We start from the raw sequence: 22249 nt of genomic DNA on the forward strand, positions 1-22249 counted from the left end.
GTGTGAGAGGGGGCTCCGCCGGGGACTCCTGGTGTGAGGGGGAGCTCCGCTGGGGACTCCTGGTGTGAGGGAGAGCTCCGGCCGGGGACTCCTGAAGTGAGGGGGGGCTCCGCCGGGGACTCCTGGTGTGAGAGGGGGCTCCGCCGGGGACTCCTGATGTGAGGGGGAGCTACGCCGGGGACTCCTGATGTGAGGGGTGCTCCGCCGGGGACTCCTGGTGTAAGGGGGAGCTCCGCCGGGGACACCTGATGTGAGGGGGAGGTCCACCGGGGACTCCTGGTGTGCGGGGGGGCTCCGCCGGGGACTCCTGGTGTGAGGGGGGGCTCCGCCGGGGACTCCTGGTGTAAGTGGGAGCTCCGCCGGGGACTCCTGATGTGAGGGGGAGCTCCGCCAGGGACTCCTGGTGTGAGGGGGGCTCCTCCGGGGACTCCTGGTGTGAGGGGGGCTCCGCCGGGGACTCCTGGTGTGAGGGGGGCTCTGAGGGGACTCCTGGTTTGAGGGGGGCTCCGCCGGGGACTCCTGGTGTGAGGGGGGCTCCGCCGGGGACTCCTGGTGTGAGGGGGGGCTCGGCTGGGGACATCTGATGTAAGGGGGGGCTCCGCTGGGGGCACCTGATGCAAGGACGGACTCTGCTGGGACATCTGATGCAAGGACGGACGGCTGGTGGCAGGTGACGCGGCTAGTGACACGCTCAGGGATCCCACTGATTCTGCATTATGGTGAGTTGAATGATTTCATTTTATATTACAATGTAATAATAGAAATAATGCACTTCAATCATCCTGACACCATAACAACCATGGTGCCGGGATGGTTGAAGTGCTAACACCAGGTGTTTTTAGTATCTTTATCTGCTGATTGTTAAACTTTCTAGAATACACATATTTTTATTGTTGTGTAGGATCTGGGGCTGCTGTCCCGTCATTTCCCTCTCCCCCTCTAATCCCTCTCCCCCTCTCCCCCTCTTTCCCTCTCCATCCCTCATTCATCTCAGACTCTAACCACACCCTCTTGAGCCATGCCCATTTAAGCCACACCCACTATGTCGTGTAAACCACGCCCATTTTCACCGCGGCGCGCTTCGCGCGTCGCACTTGTATATTATTACTGAGCCACGCCTGCAGACGAATGCCCCGCCCCCTAATTATTGGACGGCTCCGCCTACAGCCACAAAAGTTCCCACATTTTTTTTTTACAATGTTGGCAACTATGCATACCTGCAGACAATAAGTCAAGCCTGTAGGGCCAGGCCTTGCTGAGTTAATAGGAAGGTTTCAGACCAGCACAGCACACCTGCTATCAGCATTAGCAGTATTGCAGACACAAACCACAACCTGTGAGGCAATAGTAAACAGACTGAAACTATGGACAAGCTAGAAAAATTGACATGCTTTCAGTGGTGCAAGTTAACAACATACTTGCAGCAGTACCTGAATACTATGGACTTGTGCACCATGTGGTGCCTTACCACCTGCATGCTTCATGGCCAAACAGGAAGTCCAATGAATGTCCATTCATGGAGTCATGGAGCAATCCCTAGAGACCAGATGCCATCACCCCCCTCATCCTGAATTCTGAGGGGGGAGGTCTCAACCATATAGGAGATTTACCGCCTGTACAGCCGGCAGCTTTGTCACAAAAGAGGCTTGAACCTGTGCAGCTTGGCCAGATGAATCCGGCAAGGTGAGGGAAAAGAAAAATCCTGCTTTTAGCAGCAGCATGACTGGTTGCCTGCAGGGAGGAGACTTAATTATATAGTATAACCGGTCCTTGAATAGGGCTGAGGGAGGAGCCTACCCATATGTATATGTTGTCATGCTGTGTCAGGAAAAAAATTTTAAAAATCAAATTTCTTCATACATTTGGGCTAATATGTATTCTGCTACATGTTTTTGGTAAAAAAAAAATCCCAATAGGCGTATTTTGATTGGTTTATGCAAACGTTATAGCGCCTGCAACCTATGGGATAAATTTTTGAAATTTTTATTCATTTTTTTTATACCAGTAATGGCGTCTATCAGTGACTTATAGCGGACTGCGGTATACAATTGGACACTAGCTGACACTTTTAACACTTTGCAGGAACCAGTGACACTAATACAGTGATCAGTGTAAAAATATGCACTGTCACTGTACTAATAACACTGGCTGGGAAGGGGTTAAACATCTAGGGCGATCAAAGGGTTAACTGTCTACTTTTTTGGGGGATATTTGTACTGTCCTGGTGTTTTCAGGTCTCAAGAAATGAGATAGGCCATCAGTACATCAGGATTGATCGATTTTCATATTATATATACCATAGTCTGTGGACTCTATAACTTTCCTACAGACTAAATAATATACACTGATTTGGGTTATTTTCACCAATAAAATGTAGCAGAATACAATTTGGCCTAAATATATGAAGAAAGAATATTTGTTTGCAAAATTTTAACAGAAACTAAGAAAAATATGGGGTTTTTTCAAAACTTTCGTTCTTTTTACGTTTTTTTTTTTTTGCATAAAAACCCCAAAAAACACAGTGGTGATTAACCACATGCCGACCGGGCCATAGCCGTAAGACGCCTGCAGCGCGGTCAGCTGGTTCTGGGTGGACGTCCGTCGGACGTCATCGGAAACTCTCGCTCCCCGAACGCCCGGTGGGGCGCGTGCACAATAGTGTCCATGCTCGCTGGGCTCACGGGACCCAGCACAACACGGATCGTGGTAAAGGGCCCTTTACCACGTGATCACTCCCTCCAATGAGGGAGCGATCATAATGTCAACAAACTGGGGTCATGCAAAGGTCCAAGCTCTCTTCTCTCCTCACACTGATACAGAATGAGAGGAGAGAAGAGAGATTGAGTGACAAAACGACAGAAATAGTGAGTGAAAGTACTACAGTGCCCAGCAGTGCCATACAGTGCCACACAAGTGCCACTACAGTGCTAAATTGTGCCCTACAGTGCCACCAGTGCCACTACACTTCCCATCAGTGCCACTACAGTACCCATCTGTGCCACCGGTGTCACTACACTACCCATCAATGCCACTACAATACCCATCTGTGCCACTAGTGCCACTACAGTACCCATCAGTACCACTACAGTACCCATCAGTGCCACTAAAGTGTCCATCAGTGCCACTACAGTGCTCATCTGTGCCATCAGTGCCACTATAGTGCTCATCAGTGCCACCAGTGCCCATCAGTGCCACCTCTGCCACTACAGTGCCCATCTGTGCCGCCAGTGCCACGTCAGTGCTCCACCAGTGCCCAGTGCCACTACAGTGCTCATCTGTGCCACCAGTACCACATCGGTGCCATCAGTGCCACCTGTGCCACTACAGTGCCACCTCTGCCACTTCAGTGCCCATCTGTGCCGCCAGTGCCACGTCAGTGCTCTGTCAGTGCCACGCCAGTGTCCAGTGCCACTACAGTGCTCATCTGTTCCACCAGTACCACATCGGTGCCATCAGTGCCACCTGTGCCACTACAGTGCCCATCAGTGCCACCAGTGCCACGTCAGTGCTCCATCAGTGCCACGTCAGTGCCACACCAGTGCCACTACAGTGCTCATCAGTGCCACATTAGTGCCAATACAGTGCTCATTTGTGCCATCAGTACCACATCAGCGTCACTAGAGTGCGCATCTGCACCACTACAGCGCTCATCTGCGCCACACATCGCTCATCAGTGCCACTACAGCGCTCATCGGTGCCACTACAGTACCCAATAGTGCACATCAGTGCCCATAAGTGAGTGCTCATCAGTGCCACCATATCAGTGGATCCTCATCAGCACACATCAGTGCTACCTTAGTGCACATCAGTGCCAGATAATCAGTGCATCCTCAGTGTGGTGCATTAGTGTACATCATTGCAACCTTATCAGTACCCATCAGTGCACCCTCATCAGTACCCAGCAGTGCACCCTTATCAGTACCCAGCAGTGCACCCTCATCAGAACCCAGCAGTGCACCCTCATCAGAACCCAGCAGTGCACGCTCATCAGAACCCAGCATTGCACCCTCATCAGAACCCAGCAGTGCACCCTCATCGGAACCCAGCAGTGCAGCCTTTTCAGCACCCAGCAGTGCAACCTCATTAGACCAGCCTCATCAGCACCCATCAGTGCAGCCATATCTGTCCAAGTGTCCCTACCACAGCAGTTTGTCACTACAGCCCACAGTCACCAGTATGGCGAAAAAAAAGGAGGCATACCAACAGCTTAGCTTGACTGACGAGAGCAGCGGGGAGCTCTCTGAGTCTGCGTCTGATTCTGGTTCAGAATATGAACCCGTTGTAAGCAGTGGGTCTGATACAAAATTGGAGGAAGAGCAAAGTGTGCCTGTGAAACGAAGGCGCTCTGGCATGGAGCAGCAGGCTACCACAAGTAGTGCTGTGGCATCAACCAGCAGCTCAGTGCCATCCAAGAGAAATGCAGTGGCATCAACTAGCAGCTCAGTGCCATCCACCAGTAGCACAGTGCCATCCAGAAGTAATGAAGTACCACTGCAGCAAAGGCCAAGAACTAGCGGGGTGTCATCTCGGCCCCAAAGCGTTAGGACCCATGCCGGCCTTCCCTATGCCCTTGAAAACCCTCTGTGGCTTCCCCCTAATTCAGGAGTAGGAAACACCCCCCCTTTCACCGCCCAGCCAGGTGTTCAGGTGAACACAGAGAATTTTGCCCCTATTGATTTTTTAAATTTAATTTTTACCCAAGACCTATTGTCCTCCATCGTGGCCCAGTGCAACCTCTATGCACAACAATTTATAACAAGCAACCCTGGTTCAAGTTATGCCCGTCCCTATGAGTGGAGAGCATGGACAGTGGAGGAATTTAAATTATTTTTAGGGCTAACATTCAATATGAATTATACTCCTATTGGTCCACCAACCCCATCCACCATATGCCAATCTATTCATCCATTATGCAAAGATCAAGATACCTCATTCATAATGAATTTCCTCCATTACAATGACAACACCCAGTGCCCTCCCCGAAATGACCCATCACATGACAAATTATTTAAAATTCGGCCACTTCTAAATTTTTTCTCTGAGAAATTCCCCCAGTTATTTATCCCCGACCAAAATATCTCCGTGGATGAGTCATTGATCCACTTCACAGGCAGGCTTGGCTTCAAGCAGTTTATCCCCAGTAAAAGGGCTCAATATGGGGTTAAGCTCTACAAGCTATGTGACCGAGAACTGGGGTACATCTACGCATTCCGGGTGTACGAAGGGAAGGACACCCATCTGCATCCCCCTGAATGTCCGGAGTACATCGGAGCCAGCGGAAAGGTTGTTTGAGAGCTTGCATATCCACTCCTTGGAAAGGGTTACCACCTTTATGTGGATAATTACTATACAAGCCTGCCCCTCTTCCGCAATCTTTACCGCAAGGACACTCCAGCGTGTGGTACAGTGCAAGCCAATAGGAAGGGTTTCCCACAAAGGCTCGTTACTGAAAGACTACGACAAGGGGAGACGGCGTCTTTGAGGAATGAAGAGATATTGGCTCTCAGGTGGAGGGACAGACGAAACATCCACATGCTTGCAACGATCCACAACGACACCTACGTGGAAATCCCCAGAAGAAACGGCCCAATCCAGAAACCGAAATGTGTCCATGATTATAATTTGTTCATGGGGGGAGTCTACTTCAATGATCAGATGATCAAACCCTACCTTCCCACAAGAAAAAGCCACTTTTGGTATAAAAAAGTCTCCATATATCTTTTCAGTTTGGCCATTTACAATAGTTTTGTTATTTACCATAAATCTACCCGTATCTTATTTTCAGTACCAAGAAGAAATTATCTCCACCCTTTTGTACCCTGAAGGCGCACCAGAAAGCATTCGTTTGGATTCAGTGAGCAGACTCCACGAACGCCACTTTCCTGAAAAACTCCTTTACCATGAAACATGCCGGAAATGTCAGAAGAGATGCCGGGTGTGCTCAAGAGGAGGAACTAGAAGAGACACCCTGTATTATTGTCCTGATTGTCCTTCCCAACCAGGCCTTTGTATTGATGAATGTTTACGCCCTTACCATACTTCTCTACATTATTAGGGAAGTATGGTAAATGTAATTGTCATTTACCGCCACACCCCTTTATACCACTGTACATACCGCTGCCTTCCCCCAAAACTGACCCTGGCCTGCTAAATGACCACGCTTCTGCCTAATGCTAAACTGTACCTACCTCTGCCTTCTCCGGAACTGACCCTGGCTTGCTAAACGACCACGCTTCTGCCTAACGCTAAACTGTACCTACCTCTGCCTGCTCTGGAACTGACCCTGGCCTGATATACGACCACGCTTCTGCCTAACGCTAAACTGTACCTACCTCTGCCTGCTCTGGAACTGACCCTGGACTGTTTGACCATGTTTTTTGCCCGCCTCTTGGACTGGTCTTTTACTCTGCTACTGGAGTAGTGGGCTTCATAACATAGGGGTCTCACATATGTGAGGGGCTCCAGAATTGTTTTTCTGGATGAAGAAAACTAAATTTTTAGTTTTCTCATTGCCAGATTAGGGTCTGGAGACTCGGAGGCTTCAAAGAGATTTGAGTGGGAGAAGCCTCTACCCCTGTCCCCATTCTTTCCTGGACTGCTACTTGGACCATGTTCCTGCTTACTACCAGGACCAATATTTTGCCACTGCTGGCAATGTCTCTACTTGCACTGACCCTGGACTGTATATGGATAGTATCCCTGCCTGTACTGACTATGGACAATATTCCTGCCTGCTGCCTGGATAATTCCATTCACTGTCGCTGACCACGTCCCTGCCTGGATCAGGGCTCTCCTCCTGTGGACAACTGCACTACTAAAAACAGAGGTAATCTTTTGTTTACCCTTTGCTCACCAGAATGTATTTTAGGGTGTAATTCTTGGTTCATGCTATGTGTTAGAAATATGAAGGGCCTTCAAAAACGTGATAGATTGTAAGGAAATTAGATGTGTAATTTATGCTCCTAGAACGCCTGAATGTGCTACTTCAATGTTGGGCCTCTGTATTTGGTCAGGCCGTGTAAAAGTCTCACACATGTGGGATCGCCATACTCAGGAGGAGTAGCAGAATATATTTTGGGGTGTCATTTTTGCTATGTACATGCTATGCGTTGGAAATATCTTAGAAATGGACAACTTTGTGTAAAAAAAATGCGTTTTCATTTTTTTCCCACATTTTCCAAAAACTTCTGGAGAAAAATTAACTGTTCAAAAGACTCATTATGCCTCATAGATTATACGTTGGGGTGTTTGCTTTCCAAAATGGGGTCACTTTGTGGGCGTTTCCATTGTCCTGGTGCTCCAGGGCCTTCAAAAGTGTAATAGGTGGTTGAGAGATTAGATATGCAATTTATGCTCCTAGAGCGCCTGAATGTGCTACTTCAATGTTCGGCCTCTGTATGTGGCCAGGCTGTGTAAAAGTCTCACACATGTGCTATCGCCATACTCAGGAGGAGTAGCAGAATATATTTTGGGGTGTCATTTTTGCTATGTACATGCTATGTGTTGGAAATATCTTAGAAATGGACAACTTTGTGTAAAAAAAAAATGTGTTTTCATTTTTTTCCACATCTTCCAAAAACTTCTGGAAAAAAATGAACCGTTCAAAAGACTCATTATGCCTCATAGATTATACGTTGGGGTGTTTGCTTTCCAAAATGGGGTCACTTTGTGGGTGTTTCCATTGTCCTGGTGCTCCGGGGCCTTCAAAAGTGTAATAGATGGTTGAGAGATTAGATGTGTAATTTATGCTCCTAGAATGCCTGAATGTGCTACTTCAATGTCGGCCTCTGTATGTGGCCAGGCTGTGTAAAAGTCTCACACATGTGGTATCGCCATGCTCAGGAGGAGTAGCAGAATATATTTTGGGGTGTCATTTGTGGAATGTACATGCCATGTGAGAGAAATAACCTGTTATAATGACAATTTGGTGTGAAAAAATATATAAATAAATAAAAAAAATCTTAATTTTGCAAAGAATTGTGGGAAAAAATGACAACTTCAAAAAACTCACCATGCCTCTTACTAAATACCTTGGAATGTCTACTTTCCAAAAAGGGGTCATTTTGTGGGTATTTGTACTTTCCTGGCTTGTAAGGGTCTCAAGAAATGAGATAAGCCTCAGTACATCAGGTGTGATCAGATGTGATCAATTTTCAGTGATTGGCTCCATAGCTTGTAGACGCTATAACTTTCACACAGACTAAATAATATCCACTAATTTGGGTTATTTTTACCAAAGATATGTAGCAGTATAAATTTTGGCCCAAATTTATGAAGAAAAATTACTTATTTGCAAAATTTTATAATACAAATGAAGAAAAATGCATTTTTTTAAACAAAATTTTTGGTCTTTTTTCATTTATAGCACAGAAAATAAAAAACCCAGAGGTGATCAAATACCACCAAAGGAAAGCTCTATTTGTGTGAAAAAAAAGATGAAAATTTCATATGGGTACAGTGTTGCATGACTGAGTAATTGTCATTCAAATGTGAGAGCACCGAAAGCTGAAAATTGGTCTGGTTAGGAAGGGGGTTTAAGTGCCCAGTGGTCAAGTGGTTAAATACCACAAAAAGAAAGCTCTATTTGTGTGAAAAAATATAAAAATGTCATATGAGAAGTGTTGCATAACCGTGCAATTGTCATTCAAAGTGTGACAGTGCTGAAAGCTGAAAATTGGCCTGGGAAGGAAAGGGGTAAAAGTGCCCAGTATTGAAGGGGTTAATATCACTGTAAGCATATTTATAAAACATGTAGCCTTTATATCCACTTTAAGAGCCCTTTCATACCTAGACCGCTCATCTGTCGCGGTAAAGCGCTGCTCCTTTTAGCGGCACTTTACCGGCGGTGCAGAGCCACTTTGCGGACGGGAGCAGGGCGCTTTTAACCCCAAAGACGGGGTTAACAAGGGGTTAAATGCGACTGTGTTCCTGGAGCAGCCAAAGCGATTTTCAGGTGCTTCGACAGTGCTGCCCATTCATTTCAATGGGCAGGGCGGTTTGGAAGCACTGTATACATCGATCCCAAACCACCCCAAAGCTGCTGCTTGCAGGACTTTTTTTTCCCGTCCCGCAAGCGCACCGCCCCAGTGTGAAAGCACTCGGCTTTCACAATGGAGAGGCATGAGAGGCGCTTTTCAGGCGCTTTACAGGCGCTATTTTTAGCGCTAAAACGCCTGAAAAGCGCCTCAGTGTGAAAGGGGTCTTAGTGTTACTGAGCTGTCTGATAGAGTTGTGTAAATCATGGCAATGGATCAACAGAAATCCAAACCTATGACAAGTAAAACACCTCCAAAATATTTATTTCATCTGTGTATTTAGCCATTTGCCTAGGGTTCAGGTTTAATTACACAGCAAATGCCATTAATCTCTATGGTATAATTGCACCAAAATAAATGTATTTTCCTTTTTTATCTTTTTTAATACTTTTCACAATAGATTTGCAAAATTTCTATTATTGTGTAGCGACATTTACCTAAGAAGAGTGTCAGCTTAATTATAAAATGCTTTTAACATGCAAAACATTGGTTATTAACCACTTGACCACTGGGCACTTAAACCCCCTTCCTAACCAGACCAATTTTCAGCTTTCGGTGCTCTCACATTTTGAATGACAATTACTCAGTCATGCAACACTGTACCCATCTGAAATTTTTGTCCTTTTTTTCACACAACTAGAGCTTTTTTGGTGGTATTTGATCACCTCTGGGTTTTTTATTTTTTGTGCTATAACTGAAAAAAAATTCTTAATTTCTATTATAACGTTTTGCAAATAAGTAATTTTTCTTCATAAATTTGGGCCAAAATTTATACTGCTACATATCTTTGGTAAAAATAACCCAAATTAGTGAATATTATTTAGTCTGTGTGAAAGTTATAGAGTCTACAAGCTATGGTGCCAATCACTGAAAATTGATCACATCTGATCACACCTGATGTACTGAGGCCTTGTCAGGGTACTCACCAGGGCCAAGATGCTGAGAGCAGCTCCCCTTGCAGCTGAGTGCGCTATACCCCTGGAGGTGGCACAGGGGGTATCGGGCACAGAGAGGCACGGGTCGCCAGGCACTAGTAGGGGCTTGCGTGTAGAACTTCCGTCTGGTAGTAAGTCTGTGCAGGGTACACCTGGACGGTGATCTGCAGAGGAAGCAGACTGGGGCTCCGACACCTTGGTCCTGAAGTAGACAACTGGAACAAAGTATGTAGAGAAGCCAGGGGGTCAAACACAGCAAGCCGGTAGGAAGGAAGTCCGTTTAAACAAGCCAAGGTCATACACAGGAATCAATCAAATGGGACAGTCCAAGACAGGCCGGGGTCAAACACTGGAGCAGGCAGTAGCAAAGTCTTTAAAGAGAAGCCGGGGCTCAAACGCTGGAGCAGACTGAAGAGGAATCCGTTAAGCAAGCCGAGGTCAAGGTGCAGGAGAAGTTCAAGGGTGGTCAAGGCAATCCGGGTCACAATAGGCAGGAGTCAATAGCAGAACAAGGCACAGGAACACAGGAGCTGAAATGACAAACCAGCAATAAGCCAGAGAGCTGGGCTGCCTTTTATAGGGCTAATAGGGGAACCCACGTGTGCGGCTAAGATGAGTACGTACGCCATTTCGCTGTTTCGCCGTGTCGCGGCCCGCTGACTCGCATGTCTATGTGTGCCATTACGCCATGATGCGGTCCGCTGAATTGCATACCCGCATACGCCGATTCGCCATTCTGCCACGCAGGCGTACAGGGAAATGCCGGTATTGGCAAACAAAGTTTCTGTTATTTCTCTGACAGGCCTATCTCATTTCTTAAGACCCTAACAAGCCAGGAAAGTACAAATACCCACAAATTGACCCCTTTTTGGAAAGTAGATATTCCAAGGTATTTAGTAAGAGGCATTGTGAGTTTTTTGAAGTTGTTATTTTTTCCCACAATTCTTTGCAAAATTAAGATTTTTTTTATTTTTATTTTTTTTTTCACACCAAATTGTCAATATAACAGGTTATTTCTCTCACATGGCATGTACATTACACAAATGACACCCCAAAATATATTCTGCTACTCCTTCTGAGTATGGCAATACCACATGTGTGAGACTTTTACACATACAGAGGCGCAACATTGAAGTAGCACATTCAGGTGTTCTAGGAGCATAAATTACACATCTAATCTCTCAACTACCTATTACACTTTTGAAGGCCTTGGAGCACCAGGACAATGGAAACGCCCACAAAGTGACCCCATTTTGGAAAGCAAACACCCCAACGTATAATCTATGAGGCATAATGAGTCTTTTGAACGGTTCATTTTTCTCCAGAAGTTTTTGGAAAATGTGGAAAAAAAATGAAAACGCATTTTTTTTACACAAAGTTGTCCATTTCTAAGATATTTCCAACACATAGCATGTACATAGCAAAAATGACACCCCAAAATATATTCTGCTACTGCTCCTGAGTATGGCGATACCACATGTGTGAGACTTTTACACAGCCTGGCCACATACAGAGGCCCAACATTGAAGTAGCACATTCAGGCGTTCTAGGAGCATAAATTACACATCTAATTTCCTTACAATCTATCACATTTTTGAAGGCCCTTCATATTTCTAACAGATAGCATGAACATACCAAGAATTACACCCTAAAATACATTCTGCTGAGCAAAGAGTAAACAAAAGATTACCTGTGGTTTTAGTAGTGCAGTTGTCCACAGGAAGAGAGCCCTGATCCAGGCAGCAGGCAGGGACATGGTCAGCAACAGTGAATGGAATTGTCCAGGCAGCAGGCAAGAATATTGTCCATAGTCAGTACAGGCAGGGATACTGTCCTTATACAGTCCAGTGTCAGTGCAAGTAGAGACATTGCCAGCAGTGCCAAAATATTGGTCCTGGTAGTAAGCAGGAACATGGTCCAAGTAGCAGGCCAGGAAAGAATGGGGACAACAGGGGCAGAGGCTTTTCCCACCCAAATCTCTTTGAAGCCTCCGAGTCTCCAGACCCTAAATCTGGGAATGAGAAAACTAAAAAATGAGTTTTCTTCATCCAGAAAAACATTTCTGGAGCCCCTCACATATGTGAGACCCCTGTGTTCCCACTAGCATAGCAGGGTAAATGATCAGTCCAAGAGGCAGGCAAAAAACGTGGTCAAACAGTCCAGGGTCAGTTCCAGAGCAGGCAGAAGTAGGTACAATTTAGCGTTAGGCATAAGCTTGGTCGTATAACAGGCCAGGGTCAGTTCCGGAGAAGGCAGAGGTATTTTTATCGTTAGGCAGAAGTTTGGTCGTATAACAGGACAGGGTCAGTTCCAGAGAAGGCAGAGGTAGGTACAGTTTAGCGTTAGGCAGAAGCTTGGTCGTATAACAGGCCAGGGTCGGTTCTGGAGAAGGCAGAGGTATGTACAATTCAGTTCAGTGGCATAAGGGGTGTGGAGGAAAATGACAGGAAAAGAGAGTTACGTTTACCATACTTCCCTAATAATGTAGAGAAGTATGGTAACAGCGGAAACATTCACCTATACAAAGGCCTGGTTGGGAAGGGCATTGGGGACAATAATACGTGGTGTCTCTTCTAATTCCTCCTCTGGAGCACACCCGGCATCTCTTCTGACGTATGTGGCCTGTTTCATGGGGGGGGCATTTTGTCAGGAAAGTGGCGTTCGTGGAGTCTGCTCACGGAATCAGAGCGAATATTTTCTGGTGGGCTTTCAGGGTACAAAAGGGCGGAGATTACTTGTTCCTGGTAGTGCAGAAAGAATACAGGGTTCTCTGTAGATTTTTGGTAAATAACATAAGTGTTATACATGGCCAAACTGAAAAAATAAATGGACACTTTTTTATACCAGTGGCGGGATTTTCTTGTGGGAAGGTAGCGTTCAATCATCTGATCCTTGAAGTCCACTCCCCCCATAAACAAATTTTAATCGTAAACACAAGCAGGTTTCTGGACTGGGCCGTTTCTTCTTGGGACTTCCACGTAGGTGTCATTATGAATTGTCATCAGCATGTGGACATTTCGTCTGTCCCTCCACTTGACAGCCAATAGCTCCTGGTTCCGCAAAGACGCCGTCTCCCCTCGTCGTAGCCTTTCATTGACCAGTTATTGCAGGAATCCCTTTCTATTGGTTCTTACGGTACCACATGCTGGGGTGTCCCTCTGGTGAAGATTGCGGAAAAGGGGCAAACTTGTATAAAAATTATCCACATAAAGGCGGTACCCCTTTCCAAGGAGTGGATAAACAAGCTCCCAGACAACTTTGCCGCAGGCTCCAATATATTCTGGACACTCAGGGGGATGCAGTTGGGTGTTCTTTCCTTCATACACCCAGAAGGTGTAAATGTACCCCGTGGCTCGGTCGCAAAGTTTGTACATTTTTACCCCATATCGGGCCCTTTTGCTGGGGATAAATTGTTTGATGCCCAGCCTGCCAGAGAATTCTACAAGGGACTCATCCACGGAAAGATTCTGTTTGGGGGTATATAATTGGGGAAATTTTTCAGAGAAATAATTTAGGAGTGGTCGAATTTTGAACAATTTGTCAAATGCTGGGTCATTTCGGGGAGGGCACTGGGTGTTGTCATTGTAGTGGAGGAAGTGCAAAATCATAAGGTATCTTGATCTTGGCATAATGGATGAGAAGAGTGGCATGTGGTGGATGGGGTTAGTTGACCAATATGAGTACATTTAGTTTTTTTTCTGTGAGTCCCATTGTAAAAGTTAGGCCTAAGAAAATGTTGAATTCCTCTATGGTAAGCTCTCTCCACTCAAAGGGACGGGCATAACTAGAGCCAGGGTTGCTTACTATGTACTGCTGTGCATAGAGGTTGCACTGGGCCATAATGGACGATAGTAAGTCTTCGGTGAAAATCAAATAAAAAAATCAAGCATGACAAAATCATCGGTGTTCACCTGGACACCTGGCTGGGCAGTAAAAGGGGGGATATTTGCTGCTCCGGAATGAGGGGGAAGCCACAGGGGGTTTTGAAGGGCATAGGGAAGGGTGGCATGGCCTCTATCCTTTTGGGGCTGAGAGGACACCCTACTGGTACCTGGCCTTTGTTGCAGTGGCACTGCGCTTGAGGTGTACGGCACTGCACTTGAGGTGGACGGCACTGTTCTTGAGGTGGACGGCACTGCGCTTGAGGTGGACGGCACTGCTCTTGAGGTGGACGGCACTGCTCTTGAGGTGGACAGCACTGCGCTCGAGGTGGTAGTAGGCTGCTGCTCCACACCAGAATGCCTTCTTTTCACGGGCACACGTTCTTCTTCCGATTCTGTATCAGACCCATAAATAATTTTTTTGCCATACTGGTGGCTGGTGAGGTTGATGTGGTGCAGATGAGCACTGATGGGCACAGGTGGCACTGATGGACACAGGTGGCACTGGCGTGGCACTGGTGTGGCTCCGGTTGCACTGGTGTGGCTCTGGTGGCACAGAGGTGGCACTGGTGGGCACAGGAGGCAATGGTGGGCACAGGTGGCACTGATGTGGCACTGCAGTGGTGCAGGTGGTACTGATGGGCACAAGTGGCACTGATGGGCACAGGTGGCACTGATGTGGCACTGGTGTGCACTGTAGTGGCACTGGTGTGGCTCTGGTTGCACTGGTGTGGCTCTGGTGGCACAGAGGTGGCACTGGTTGGCTCAGGCGGCACTGGTGGGCTCAGGCGGCACTGGTGGGCACAGGCGGCACTGGTGGGCACAGGCGGCACTGATGTGGCACTGCAGTGGCGCAGATGAGCACAAGTGGCACTGATGGGCACAGGTGTGGCACTGGTGTGAACTGTAGTATTACTGGTGTGGCTCTGGTGGCACAGAGGTGGCACAGAGGTAGCACAGGTGGTACAGATGGCACAGATGGCACAGATGTGGCACAGATGTGGCACAGATGACACTGTTGGGCACTGTTGTGGCACTGTTGGGCACTGCTGTGGCACTGTTGGGTACTGATATATGTTGAAAAACTCACGGATTGGCACCGTAAAGCTCTCCTCTCCTCTCACGCTGCATCGGTGTGAGGAGAGGAGAGCGGCGAACTCCTGATGACGCTGCTTTCCCTGCTTTGTTGGCATTTGTTATCGCTCCGTCATTGGACGGAGCAATCACATGGTAAAGGGCCGCTGTCATGGGCCCTTTACCGCGATCCGTGTTGCGCCGGGTCCCGTGGACCAGGCGAACACGGATGTTCCCATGTGCGCGCCCCGGGGGACGCGCGGGAGCGGTTTTCTGGGAGCACATCATAGTACGTGCTCCCAGAGTTATCCAGAGTTATGCCGTCATTCAGCTATGGGCCGATTGGTAACTGGTTAATTTTCACTCTTTATTTGAATTGATGTAATCAGACGAAAGTTAAAAAAACAAAACAAAAAAAAACCCTTTATTGCATTTCATTAATCATTGCATTTCCTAAAATTTTATATAATACTGAGTGATTGCAGCTCCTCCTCCACTTGAAGGATTATAGCACCTCATGCCACACTTGTTTTCCTACACTCTCCTAACCTGCTACTATCTTAAAGCAATGTTAAATTGCAGCTTAGCAATTCTTAGATGTGGTGGCTGCATTCTTTTTCTTTTTTAGGGTTTCATTTTATTTTGGTGACCTGGCCACATAGGTGTGCGCAGCCTATTGCATTAGGATGCGTACCCCAAAGCTCAAACACACCTGCCTTTTTCTGCATCCTCAGTTGCACGGCAGGGCCTGGACAAGGGGTGGGCAGGAGGGACGGCTGCCTTGGGCGCAATGGTTTATTGCAGGGATGGGGGAGCCCTGTGCCAGATGCTTCTGTTACAAGGCTGACAGGAGTAGTGACAGTGGCATCACTGCTAACCCTAAGGCAGTGTCTCCAAACTGCTATGTGAAAAAGTGGGTTTAATAATAAAGGTGGCAGTGCCAACACCCTGGACAGGTTGTCTGCGAACAGAGGAGATTCCCTTCCTGAAAAATTAACCAGTATAATAATTTTAATCAAAGTAATTGGGAGCAGAAGAACTACTGCAACCCGCATATAATATCAGCCCTAAGTATACAGATGTACACCAGTATAGAATTAATGCAAGCTTCATATAAGAAGAGAATATTACCAGTAAATAAATACATCCAATGTACAAACAGATATTATCCGCAAAGGTCCCGATAGGAGTCCTGGTGGCATTGTGCATGATGCACATATATCGGGGTATATATAGTTATGAATAGAGATACTTCCAGATGAAATGTTGCAGCAAAGGCTAGTTGCAGGGGCTCTTATGAAGATTTGTTATCTGTCTTTGTGTTGGATTTCTGAAGTTAAGATTTTTGGTCATGGGGTGATCCTCCAACTGTTGTCCAACCAGCCTGGAATGGAGCTTCTTGCCTGCAGGAACTGTGGTGTGGCACTGGAATTGTGGCACTGTGTTTTAGTCCCTCCCTAATAATTTCTAATCTGACATGCAACTGAACCCCTAAGCTAATGATCCCAAAGTGGCCACCCAATGCCTAACCTGGCTCTAGCCTATGCTGATTATCAAGCGTTAAACTAACACTAGCTATAAATACCCAGACTAGAAGGGACAGGTTTAACTAGAATAACAGGAGCTGCATATAAACTATATTGTATCACAAGTAATCTGCGCTAACCCCCTGTTCTTATCCCATTATTTGATGTAAAAAAAGTTTTAGACAATGTTGCTATTTAGAAATACTGAAACAAAAATTATCAAAGAAAGAAAATTGAAACAAGTGATTAAAAGTGCTGCAACCTTAAGAAAACCAAGAATTTTTAGTTTTGACAATATGATAAAAGAACTCAGGTGCGCTACTAATGTCTGAACCACCCGACTACAGGAAAAAACTTTTAGCCTGGGTGTGTGCGTGAATAGTGCCTTGGCAAAAAAATAAAATAATAAAATAATAAAGGTAAAACACTTATAATAATAATATGAGAAAGTCCCCTTGAGGAATAGGTGATTGAAACAAAAGAAAAAAGCGTTTTCTAAACAGTCCTGTGGTCCAAATAGGTGCTTTCCTAGATAGAAAGGTTCCTTCAATAAGTACTAGGATCCCAGGATAAAACAAAAAAGTGCAGCCGCTTACCAGATATGTGGGACCCCTTACAGGCTCAGATTTAGTGAATCCCTCAGTCAGGAACGGCCGATGGAGACCTCCTATTCAGATATCCATCTGCATGTTATCCTCCACTAGTATCAAGACGGCGATGTGGAGAGGTCCCGCGAGCTGGAACAGCTGATTAGAGGAGCAGCTGATCTGTCTGTACAGACTGTGATCCTTCACATGCACTGTGGATTCAATGTAGCCAGCCGGCTTCGGTTTTACCGCTTATCTTGTATGAGAGGCGATTAGAAGAACAGAAAAGCCTCCATGATGTAGTAAAATAAAACTTCTTTTATTAAAACCACGATCGGCATCACATTGACAAAGGCTCAAAAAACGGAGCCTCCTTTCCCAGCCGAAGCCTCTTATGGAGAAACGCCAGCGTAGGGTGGAGCTATGAAGCTTGATGTCACCACACAATAGCAGTCTAGCCTCAATAGAGAGTACTGCTCTAGTGTTTGGTTTTTGAGCCTATTTTTTTAGGCATATACAAGTACAGACAGTAGAGGACAAAAGATCCCTTCACAAGCATCTCCGTCTGCAGATGCCACAACAACACAACAGAAAACATTTTTAGGCCTGAGGCCATCTAGATAGAAAAATTTATAATTTTACTGTTACCCCCCCGAGTAGACTGATTGCTTGTTCTGGCCTTAAAAATTGTATAGTCTTATTAGGAAACATAGTACATAATGAGGTGCCTGATAAGCAGGTATATAAAGCTTGTCTCACCTGATTACTGCTAATCGTAATTGCCTTTTTGCAACCTGTCCAAGCCTGCACATTAATGGAGCTACCTAAAACATGACAGCTAATTAGCAGGTGGTCTTCCTCATGCGATTCAGGTCATTTCAAAATGCAGGCAAGTAGAATTGAGTAGTGGAATTAAAGCGTTGAATGCCTATAATTATTACAGTGGATACACTTCCTAAGTACCAGTTTTCTGCTTTTTGAGAACATGCTTTCAAGGTCAAACTGTGCTCCTTCCTTCAGAACTAATCCAGGAAATAAGGTATTCTTTTCTTATCTTCTAAAGGTCTCTTGAAAGAATCATAAAGATTATAGTGTAACATTCAAGACAAGCTGGATGTAAACCAAAAACTCAGTCATCTGCTTCAAAGAAATGACATGTTTAAATCCACTTTTCAGAGAGGAAGGGATTCAACAAAGGACAGCAGAAAGCAGATTCTGTGAGATGTGCTTGAAAAAGGGGGTCATACTCTAAGCCCAGGTTCACACCGACAGCTGAACTTGCACGATTTCATTCCCGCATGTCAGTCCCGACTTCAGGGGCGATTTCAGAGACATACAGTCAGGTCCATAAATATTGGGACATCAACACAATTCTAATCTTTTTGGCTCTATACACCACCACAATGGATTTGAAATGAAACAAACAAGATGCGCTTTAACTGCAGACTTTCAGCTTTAATTTGAGGGTATTTACATCCAAAATCAGGTGAACGGTGTAGGAATTACAACAGTTTGTATATGTGCCTCACACTTTTTAAGGGACCAAAAGTAATGGGACAATTGGCTGCTCAGCTGTTCCATGGCCAGGTGTGTGTTATTCCCTCATTATTCCATTTACAAGGAGCAGATAAAAGGTCCAGAGTTCATTTCAAGTGTGCTATTTGCATTTAGAATCTGTTGCTGTCAACTCTCAATATGAGATCCAAAGAGCTGTCACTATCAGTGAAGCAAGCCATCATTAGGCTGAAAAGCAAAACAAACCCATCATAGAGATAACAAAAACATTAGGTGTGGCCAAATCAACTGTTTGGAACATCCTTAAAAAGAAAGAACGCACCAGTGAGCTCAGCAACACCAAAAGACCCGGAAGACCACGGAAAACAACTGTGGTGGATGACCGAAGAATTCTTTCCCTGGTGACGAAAACACCCTTCACAACAGTGGGCCAGATCAAGAACACTCTCCACGAGGTAGGTGTATGTGTGTCAAAGTCAACAATCAAGAGAAGACTTCACCAGAGTGAATACAGAGGGTTCACCACAAGATGTAAACCATTGGTGAGCCTCAAAAACAGGAAGGCCAGATTAGAGTTTGCCAAACAACATCTAAAAAAGCCTTCACAGTTCTGGAACAACATCCTTTGGACAAATGAGACCAAGATCAACTTGTACCAGAGTGATGGGAAGAGAAGAGTATGGAGAAGGAAAGGAACTGCTCATGATCCAAAGCATACCACCTCATCAGTGAAGCATTGTGGTGGTAGTGTCATGGCGTGGGCATGTATGGCTGCCAATGGAACTGGTTTTCTTGTATTTATTGATGATGTGACTGCTGACAAAAGCAGCAGGATGAATTCTAAAGTGTTTCGGGCAATATTATCTGCTCATATTCAGCAAAATGCTTCAGAACTCATTGGACGGCGCTCACAGTGCAGATGGACAATGACCCGAAGCATACTGCAAAAACAACCAAAGAGTTTTTTAAGGGAACGAAGTGGAATGTTATGCAATGGCCACGTCAATCACCTGACCTGAATCCAATTGAGTATGCATTTCACTTGCTGAAGACAAAACTGAAAGGAAAATGCCCCAAGAACAAGCAGGAACTTAAGACAGTTGCAGTAGAGGCCTGGCAGAGCATCACCAGGGATGAAACCCAGCGTCTGGTGATGTCTATGCGTTCCAGATTTCAGCCTGTAATTGACTACAAAGGATTTGCAACCAAGTATTAAAAAGTAAAAGTTTGATGGATGATAATGTTAATGTTAATCTCTCCCATTACTTTTGTTCCCTTAAAAAATGGGAGGCACATATACCAACTGTTGTAATTCCTATACCATTCACCTGATTTGGATGTAAATACCCTAAAATTAAAGCTGAAAGTCTGCAGTTAAAGCACATCTTGTTCGTTTCATTTCAAATCCATTGTGGTGGTGTATAGAGTCAAAAAGATTAGAATTGTGTCGATGTCCTAATATTTATGGACCTGACTGTATGTGCGGGTAGCTACACAGATGTCAAATGGAAGTCGCCCCCCGAAGTTTACAAAAATAGTACAGAAACTACTTTTGGGAATCAGTGCAGCGCCGCAAATGTGACGTCGCACCAATTCGGACGGTGCCATTACCGGCTATTGCCGCAGATTTGGCATGCGATTTGACATGTCAAATCGCATGCCAAACTGCTCCAATGTGTATCCGGGCTAAAAGTGGAAATAGCCTGTCTGCATGGGAATATTCAACATTTTGCCCCAAACAAAAAAGTGGATCTCTTGACCCAGGCTCCAATTATTCAGAGCAGTTTTGATATTGTGATTTGTACCCAGTTAGGCTTCTAATACACATCAGGGCTGTTTTTTTTAAAAAGGGACTTAAGCCTACACACGATCAGAAAATTGGACACAAAATACCACTTTCAAATCGATCGTACGATAATCTGATTGTTAGTACAGAGCTTACGATAGCCGATGAGGACAGGATCATGCAAAATTACCCGAAGGCCATTGACTCTGAACACCTGACTCCTGCAGTGACTGACCTATTCAATGGCCTGCTCAATAGGCCACGTCAAACCCACATTGAGATGAAAAGAATCCATAGGGCATTACGCCACAAGAGCAGAGAGAATGACCCCCCTAGGGACATTATCTACTGTATCATGGACTATAAGCTAAAAGAAGAAATCAGCAAGCGAGAGGCAAGCCACAACTACAGCATCACGGAATGCATATTCAGATCTTTCAGGATTTGTCCAGCATCACCCTACAGCAGCGTAGGGACCTGAAACCGCTACTTGAGGTACTACGTGCACACAGGATACAGTATAGGTGGAAATTCCCTTTTTGCCTGTTGGCTACGCACCTAAGCCGGACGGCCCTACTAAAAGTTCCGGAAGACCTGCGTCCATTTTGTGACAGCCTGGGCATCCCACTGGTAGATGTCCCTAACTGGTACGCTGAGTACCGCCATTCTACTGCAAGGAGATATTCACCGCAAGAAGAACCGATGGAAGCTCAGGATACACAATACCGCAGGAGAAGATCGCCATCAGGCACCAGACCAAACACCGCCCAACACGGTGCTCATCGCGGATACAGCCCTTCTGATTCCACCCGATCTTGGAGAGCCCGAAGAGATTACTGAACATTACCTACTCAAGCATCTCTGCATAGGAATTATGTTGCCACGTTCTGGCCTGGTTAAATAACTTCAACTGTTTCTGCTGTTTACACTTGTATTAACTAGACTGTTCCTTTATACTTCTAAGAACACATTATTCTTGCTGCAACATGTCGTTGCTACACTGGCTGGATGATCTTTGCGCCAGCACTGAGGGCCGGTGGAGCTGCTTCTCTCCCCCCGCTGTAACTGCCCAGCTACTCGTACAGAGCATGTCAGCCTTCACAAAGACATTATTAAAATCCACCTTTAATGCAAGGCCCACATGCATAAAGCACATTGGCTTCCTCATCTATCCTGGAAGGAAGTACTCCTAAAGCTTCACTAAGAGACAGACTTAGACCGCACGTGGATATCACTGGCTACAGCTGCAGATCCCTGAACTGCAGTTATACTTTGTTTTATCTCAGTATACCCCACATAGCATGCATAGTTTGGATTGGGTAATGTATACTAGACGTGAGAAATCGCTGTGAATGCACCTTCTCCCTGTATAAGATATGTGCCTGCACTGCAAACGGGCGCAAACGCAGGGGTATGTCATTGCTGAAGAGCTATTAGCTCAGGGTAACACTTGATAGAACACATTAGATATCCTGTAGATGGTCTCTTCACCCATTCAATTCTACAGCTAATGGACAGAACAGGACAGCTTCGCAGATGTCACCTCCCACTCTCCAAAGCTGTATGACGCCCACTGTTTCAGTGTGCAATACATTGCGCACCTATGGTTTATCCCTCCCCCACCGTGGGCTCATCATTCTATTATCCCCATGCTGTTCACTGGCTAAAATGAATAGGAGGTAGCAAGAAGTAGTTCTTACTCAAAACCCTTTTACACTAAGTTATACAAAGCTGTAATCTTGTCCCGTTTAGGGACACAACTTGGGGGCTAGGATAGATATTATGACAGATGCAACACGAGTTCCAACATTAATCCTGACGCAACCGGCGAAAATATGATAACGTTCACCTGACATCCTTTATACCCTTTGGCATATGTCCTTCCAATATTCATACATTTAAGGGGACAC

The sequence above is a fragment of the Aquarana catesbeiana genome, linkage group LG10 (assembly GCF_042186555.1).
Source record: "Aquarana catesbeiana isolate 2022-GZ linkage group LG10, ASM4218655v1, whole genome shotgun sequence".
NCBI lineage: Eukaryota > Metazoa > Chordata > Amphibia > Anura > Ranidae > Aquarana > Aquarana catesbeiana.